The sequence below is a fragment of the Chenopodium quinoa genome, unplaced genomic scaffold, assembly GCF_001683475.1.
Source record: "Chenopodium quinoa cultivar QQ74 unplaced genomic scaffold, ASM168347v1, whole genome shotgun sequence".
Taxonomy (NCBI): Eukaryota; Viridiplantae; Streptophyta; class Magnoliopsida; order Caryophyllales; family Amaranthaceae; genus Chenopodium; species Chenopodium quinoa.
This window is the reverse complement of record NW_018743204.1, coordinates 385,624-394,432: the sequence shown is the minus strand read 5'-3', so window position 1 is coordinate 394,432 and position 8,809 is coordinate 385,624.

The following is an 8,809-nucleotide window of genomic DNA, read 5'->3' as shown; positions in this document are numbered from 1 at the left end:
GTCTCGACGCCCTAGGCTCGATATCCGACGTCTGTGTTCGTAAAACTCCAACGACTCATTAAATCCTTCAGATTAATTCGTCGTCTCGGATCGGTTATTCGATTGGGTTCGACTCGAAGGGTTCAGTTAAGATTAAGCTGTAATATTAATTATACCTTAATATTACTGATCGGAAGCGGCCTTCACCTAGGCATTCCGATCACTTGACCTTACTGAAGAATTAGCTCTGTAATAATTCTGAATCCTCTAGCAGAATAACATGCTTGTGCGTGTGGCTTGCGAGACAATGCCCAACATGCGTGGCTCGCTAGCAGCACACATGCTGGCTGTGCGTGTGCGTGTGCGATGGCTGGGCAGCAGCGCCTAGCTAGCAGCACACAGCGCCTAGCTAGCAGCACACAACGCTAGCTAGCAGCACACAGCGTAGCAAGCAGCAACTTAGGCACTGCCCAGCACAGCCACATGCATCAAGCTTGTGCTGGCTGGGCTGGTGCTAGCTGTCTGGGCATGCTGGCAGTGCTAGCTGGCTGCCAGGCAGCCCACACGAGGCCGGTTTTGTGAGGGTTGGGGACCAACCCTTGGGAAAAGCCTTGGGGAGCAAGGAAATGGTCCACCCCTTACTCTTGGTCCTCACCTAACTCTCTCTCTCCCCTTGACACTTGTTGCATAGTGATTGCCTTGATTAATTATTTTATTTAGAATTAAATTAATTATCAATTTTACTCATTCTCCCACATTGGTTGGGAATGAAATCCAATGGTTCATTTCCCTATAAATACCAAGGGTTGGGTATTTGGGAAAGAAGACACTTGAGTGGAATTATAAAGGAAACTCCATTGTTGAGTATACCTTGAATTCGTAAAACTCTAAGTTTATATTTTGTCCGGGCCTCGACTAACCTTCGAGGCTTAGGACGATCGGGTCGGGTTTGAGGGTACGATCCCGTTGGAGACCTCACGTTATCGAGGTTGAAGTAAGAGCTCGTTGTAAGAGCGAATCACGCGTCGAGGGTATATTTCTTATCCTTACTCTTAATCGTGTTTTAATTATGTTTTGCTTGTATTAGTTGCATTAATTATGGGGGCGGGTCTTGGGGGGTTTCATTCCGCGTAGTGAGGGTCACTACAAAACCCTACAAAAGAGAATCTGTGAGAATGTTCATTCGAAACCTTTAAGAGAAATATCAAAAGCATCTAAAATATCAATGCAATCTGAGCACCTTCAAGGCCGTTTATAAAGTAAGCATTGAAATTGAAGATGACCTTATAAAATCAAAAGCTGCTAACAATAGTAACAACAGTGGCTGGAAAGGATAGAAAAACGACCATCCTTCTTCTTCCAAGAATACCAACTCTAGTAACAATGTAAGTACCTTTAATCTCAATGATGTCATAGCCATGAATAATCAAGGGCCAAGAAGGCAACTAAGAAAGGAGTTCACCCCTATTGGGATGAGCTATGATACTGCCTTTGATCATCTCCATGCTAAGGGACTCATTACTCCCATTAGACCTTTCTAAGATCCCACGCCCGAAAAAAGGTCATCTAACTAATGCTCAAGGAAAGTACCATCAAGGTAGAGGCCACTCTATTGAGAGTTGTTGGAAACTAAAGGAAGGTATTCAATATTGAATTGATAATAATAAACTACCAGTGCCTCATGTCGGCAAGAAGCCAAGCATTAATAATTCTCCACTTTTTGACACATTGGCTATTTCTGATGACCAACCCTTGCTCGATCCATCACTCCTTATCAAGCCTATTGAAGATGTTTCCATGGAAGAGGTTGATGCCATCAAAGAAGAAGAGGTCTTCTTCGATGCAATGATTGATTTCCCAAGTGAAAGTACCAATGAGGACACTACTAGTCTCAAAAATCTCTGTGAAGCTCTTCAAGCAACTCATCTCGAACTCTTAGTTCTTCTTAGGAGGGTTGATAAACTTAAAAGGAAGCTTATTCTCAAGAGAAAGTGTGACTCTTCTTCTTCCTCTCATGGACCAAATAACGTTAGGAGAAAGCCATTTATCTTCAACGTTGTAGACACCTAAAAATGTCTCCCTAAAACCTATCCCGGTGATGAACAACCTTTCACCGCCATATTGGTCGGGTCGAGTATTTAATCTCGGGAGTGCTTAAAACCCATATTCAGTCAAACATATTCAATCCACAAATCATTCCAAACATTTAGTCATACTCAGGCCAACCCATATTTCAACCCAAAACATTTTAAATTATTTCGTTTTATTTATTAATTAGGCCCGATTAGTAAATAATAAAATCCTAAGCCTAAAATAAGTTCGAAATAGCTAAAACGACGCCTGATTATCACATGCTTAATTCTTAAGAAAAAGATAAAATGAATTTAGACCGAAATCAGGAAAATTGATTTGCCACGCCTACAATTTTCTAGGGTTTTGTTTCGCGGTGCCTTCACTTCTAGGGTTCCGTACCTCACCCCTCATATTTTTCCTATAAATACGAATCTGATTTCACCAGTTTAGGGGCACCAAAACATTCTTTCTTTCTCTCTTATGCTCTAGCCTAAACACTAGCCTTCCCTATTCTTCCATAATACATCCCCTAAGCACTCCCGGAGTTCGTACTTTACCCGAGGTTCTAAACTTAAACTAAGGCGTGAAAGGTAGAATTGTTTGAGGGTTTGGCCCCAAATCAACTCTAGTTTAATTTATTTAATTTCCATTATTATTTATTATTTTCCTTGAAGTTACTAAAAATTTATTCATGATGTAGCGATTTAAAGAAGCACATAACGTGAGTAATTAATCACATAATTATTATTATTTTTATTCTTATTGCTAGTATCATGATTAGGGTTATTATTATGATTTGATTTGACTAACGTTATTATGGTCGAATTGCTTCCAACATTGGTGTTGATTTTACTATATTTATTGATCACCATATTGCATGTTTAAAGGGAATATGTAATTGAATATAACACCTAATAAGATAATTTAAACGGGCGGTTTAGGTTCCTTTTTAATCTTGTTGTTTAATCAAGTGATTATGATATTTTAGATTTATGTGTTGCATTAACATTCAACCAATTTATCCTAATAATAGTTTGGAGCAAATTGAATCTTTGTTTGTATGACTTTGAGATTGCAAGAATTACTTTTCATAATAAGAATCGAGTAGAGGCCAATACGGGTGAACGTGATTCCATGACTCACTTCGTACCAACATCCCCAATCCTCCATTCGTGGTTCTGAACCATATGGAGTTAGTAATCTCATGGATTAAAAATGGGGTGTAACCTTCACGGGTCAATCGTTGTTGCCTATCGTTATCACTTTATCGTGGTTGCCTTAAATGATCCGTGAACGGTTTAAAAGTTCCTTAAAAACTTGTTGGCAACTCCCTACTTTGCTTTGTCCCTAATCGTGTCCCTAATCATATATGTCAAATCCCACTTCCTAAGAGTTCAAAGCATATTCACAACATGCTTATGTAGGCGCGCTTCGAATGACGCCTACAACGTTATTGAGCCTCAAGAGAAAAGGAACAAGAGGGCTTACACGCCTATAGGCACCACTTATGAAAAATCCTTTAACATGCTTCTTGAAAGGGGTATGATCTAGCCTCTTGAACCAAAACCATTTGAATCTCTTATGAAAGTAGATGGCCTCTATTTCAAATATCATCAATATGGAGGACACACAAGCGAAAGTTGTTTCCAGTTCAAAGATTATGTCTAAGATCTCATAGATAACGAGGAGCTTTTCATTTTAAGAAAGAAGAACACCCCAAAAGAAGATAACACTACCCCTAACTTTAATATTGTCAATGGAATATGGGATAGTGATGATGAAGATGCAATGTATACCTCTAGAACATGATTGAATCACCCCTCACTGCACTTTACCCATACAATGACAATGATGATATATGGGATGAAGATTCCCCAATTACAGTACTTACAAGGTTCGAAAGGTTGCAACAACCAGTCGCAACTGTGCCTCTACCTACAACTCAACAAGCTCTAACATCCATCATAGAAGACAATGATATAGTCAAGTAACTTAAGAAGACTAAAGTAGAAATGAATGTATGGAAGATTTTAGCTTCATCTCATGAGCATAGAGTTATAGTGATGGACGCTTTAGCAAAAGTAGGAGTAGATTCCGAAACTACTCCAGAAGGGTTGGCCAACTTCCTTACAAGTGACCTCCCTAGTCCAAATAATTTGATCACTTTCTTTGACAAAGACTTACCGTCGGAGGGTGATAAGCACAATAAAGCCTTAAACCTCACAGTAGTATGCAAAAGGATGAATGTGCCAATGACCCTTGTAGATAATGGCTCGGCAGTTAATATATGCCCACTTCGCACTGCCAGAATTTTGGGAATAAAGGATGAGGACTTGACTCCATCCACACAAGGCATAAGGGCTTATGACAACTCTCGTCGCCAAGCCCTTCGCACCATTACTATGAATGTTGCTGCATGAGTCATTGAACATAACACTATTTTTCAGGAAGTGGACATTAAAGCTTCATTCAACCTATTGTTGGGACGCCCTTGGCTCCATGACCTCAAGGTCGTTCCTTCATCTCTCCACCAACAAGTAAAGGCTATAGTTGGAGGAATTCCTATCACAATTGATGCATCCCCGTGAGAATCAAAGCGGTTGATAGGCCAATCATATATGTGGAGCACGATGAGTATGACGAAGATTTGTAGGGCTTCAATGCCGAAGAGGTCTCTTTTATCAAAGAAGATGAAAAGACCCCTCTTGACTATAACCTCCACTCGGATCTTGCTGTCAATGCTATTCTTAAACAAGATAAGGACACTTTCCTGGAATGACTCTAGGAAAGAAGAAAGAAATAGCTAAGCTCATGGGACTACCTAGCCTCCCTAAGAGGGATACTTTTGGACTTGGATTCGACCCAATTCCGGAAGACCTTAAGCGAGCCTTGGAAAAGTCCAATGCATGAAGAAGTTCTCGTATCTAGAAAGATGCGATACCAATAGACCCATATCCTCTCACTTTGAATGGACAATTTATAAAAGAGGATAAGATTACCCATGCTATGAATTCCCTGAACCACTTGTCAGGAATGGGATACGCCAACCTGGGTTCGAGATCTTCTTGGATTGCAACTTTCTAGATGAAATTCCTAATCCTGCTTATAAGGAACGAGCAACCCCATGATTTGACTTTAATGTCATGGGTCTCCTCTTTAGGTACGAGAAAAACGAGCTTAAGTGTGTCGACGACTACTCCACACTTATACAGACTGCCTTGTAAAGAGAAGACTTCGACCTTCCAAGCTCATCACTCCAGCATAAGAACTACTCCAAGGATGGGGCAAGACCATGAAAATGACTACGCCAAGTGGAAAGAAGATATCTATAACTACGGGAGAAGGCCCCATGTTTGATGAGTCAGAGTCTGAGTTTGAGTCTTCTTTAGAGTATTCCACCCTTGAGTCTTCTAAGTCTCTTATAGTTGCACCTCCTACCATCAAACCTAGCTTAGAATCTACCCCAAGAATAGTTAGTAGCCAGGTCCCCGCAGACCTTTCTCTTTTTGATGTAATGGTTCAAGAATTTAATAATATGACTTCTTTCGCTTACTCTTCGTGTTACTCTCTTACCCAAGATGTCGAGTATTGCTTTGCTAATAATGAAAATGACAAAGAAATAATTAAAGCAATGGAAGCACTTGAGAATAAAACAGCAGTAATTGAAGGAACTAAAACTGTTGACATCTCAAAAGATCCCATCATTAAAAGATAAGTTAAAATTGGACTAACTCTAAATCAAGAGGAAATAGTTGAATTAGTAAATCTACTTGCTAAGTTTATTGACGTCTTTGCTTGGTCATATGAAGATATGCCAGGTATAAGCAGTAAAATTGCTCAACATACTATACCGCTAATTTCGGAATGTAACCTGTAAAGCAAAAGTTACGTCGAATGAAACCTGGCGTACCACTTAAAATAAAAGAAGAAATTCAAAAACAAATAACTACAAGTTTTATCAAGGTATCCAAGTATTCAGAATGGGTCGCTAATGTGGTACCAATTCCCAAAAAGGATCCTAGAGTAAGAATGTGTGTCGACTATAGGGATCTCAATAAGGCTAGCCTAAAGGATGATTTCCCTCTACCTCACATCAACATTCTAGTAGATAACACAGCAAATCACGCACTTCTCTCATTCATGAATGGATACGCAGGCTACAATCAGATTCTCACGGCAGAAAAAGACATGGAAAAAACTACCTTTATAACACCATGGGGCACTTACTACTATATGCTGATGCCATTCGGGTTGAAATACGCGGGTGCCACGTACCAAAGAGCATCAACTGCTTTACTCCATGACATGATGCATAAAGAAGTCGAGGTGTACGTAGACGACATGATTGTGAAGTCTAAATATCGCTCTGGTCACCAAATAGCCTTGAGAAAATTCTTTGAAAGACTTCCCAAGTATAACATGAGGTTAAATCCAGCCAAGTGCACATTTGGGGTCACCTCAGGAAAACTTCTAGGCTATGTCATTAGCTCTAGAAAAATTGAAGTAGACCCCACCAAGATCAAGGCTATCATGTCCATGTCACCGCCCCAAACTGAGAAACAAATTTGAGGGTTCATTGGTCGGTTGTAATACATAAGTAGGTTCATATCGAAACTCACAACAATATGTGAACCAATATTCAAGAAACTCAAGAAGAATATACCGCTAGTATGGGATGATGAGTGCCAAGAAGCCTTTGATAAGATCAAAGCCTACCTTGCAAATCCTCCTATACTGGCACCAACACTACCAAACATTCCTCTTCGTCTATACTTGACAGTCACCAAGGAAACAATAGGGGCTATGCTTGCACAAGAAGTAGAAGGCAAAGAAAACACCATCTATTATTATATTTAAGCAAGAAGATGCTTGAATATGAATTTCGATACACACCACTTGAAAAATTGTGCCTTGCACTTGTGTGGGCCACAAAGAAGCTAAGATATTACATGCTCGTTCACACGGTCCATGTAGTATCTCGAATGGATCCTCTCAAGTACCTCTTCAAGAAATCCACACTTAATGGAAGAATATCAAGATGGATAGTCACCTTGGCTCAATTCGACCAAAGGCTCATGCCTCAGAAGTCTATAAAGGGATCCGCAATTTCTAACTTCTTGGCCGATTTTCCACTTGAAGACTCAACGCTAATGCAAGAGAATGAGTTCCTAGATGAAGAATCACAAGTCATCGAGGAAGACACTTGAGTACTATATTTTGATGGTGCGTCCAATTAAAAGGGATGTGGTGTATGAGTCTTGTTAGTATCACCTAATGAAGAGCACATTCCAATCTCAATAAAGCTTGACTTCGATGTTACCAACAATGCCGCAGAATATGAAGCATGTGTGGTAGGTCTCAAAACAGCATTAGCACTTGGAGTTAAAAAGCTTCGAATATTTGGGGACTCATCTCTTATCATCAACCAGATTTCCAAGAGATGAAAGGTGAGGAGTGAAAGTCTAGCTCAGTACTAGACTTACTTAAAAACTCTCATAGATTCACTCGAAAGGTAGAATACACGTACCTACCAAGAGAAAAAAAATCAATTCGCCGATGCCTTAGCAAGACTAGCCTCAATGGTTAGGATTCCTAAGGAAGTTGAGCAAATGCATGTAACCATAGAGAAAAGGCATGAACCCGCCTATGTTCAAGCTCTTGAGGACGAAGAAGAAGTCCAAGATGACGAAGAAGAACCATGGTACACGAACATCCTCAACTATGTCACCAAAGGGGAATATCCACGGATGCTGACAAAAGAGCGAAACGCGCATTGAGGCTCTTAGCCTCACAGTTCGTACTTATAAATGGTGAAATTCATAAAAGAGTACCTAAAGGAAGTGCTCTCTTTATGTGTTAGGCAAAAAGGAGCTCAAAAGGCAATGAGAATTATCCACGAAGGAGCATCTGGAACACACATGAATGTTAAAATGCTGGTCCATAAGGTCATGCGCCAAGGCTATTATTGGACTACCATGGAAAGAGATCGCCATCAATATGTAAAAAGGTGTGCAAAATGCTAGATATATATGCCAATTTGCAACACGTTCCACCTTCTCTTCTTAACACTTACACATCTTCATGGTCATTATCAACTTGGGGAATAGATATCATTGAAAAGTTTACCCCACTCGGATTAGGAGGCCATGAGTACATACTCGTTGCCATCGATTATTTCACCAAATGGTTGAAGCAGCATCCTACGCAAAACTCACTGCAAAGCATGTGCACTCTTCATCGAAAGAAACATCATATGTCGATATAGACTCCCACATGAAATGATAAGTGACAATGATACTCACTTTCAAGCGATGTGTGAAGACCTACTTAAAAAGTATGGTATTCAACATCATCACTCTTCTCCATATAGACTTCAAGCAAATGGTGCAGTAGAAGCGACAAATAAGAATTTAAAGACAATCATCGAAAACATGATGGAGAATTACAAAGATTGGCCTACAAACTCCATTTTCTCTTTGGGGTTATCGCACGTTAATTCGCTCATCCACAGGAACTATGTCGTTTTCTCTAGTCTATGGAATGGACGTCGTACAACATGTAGAGTTAGAAATACCTTCCTTGCGCATAGCATTGGAAAGTAAACTTCATGAGGTTGAATGGACTAGAGCACGATACGAAAAGCTAACTCTACTCGATGAAAAGCGACTAGAAGCCTTACATCATGTCTAATGCTACATGTATGGTCCAGATATGGTTTCAACTATGTATGGTCCAGACCAATTAGGCCTAAACTTGC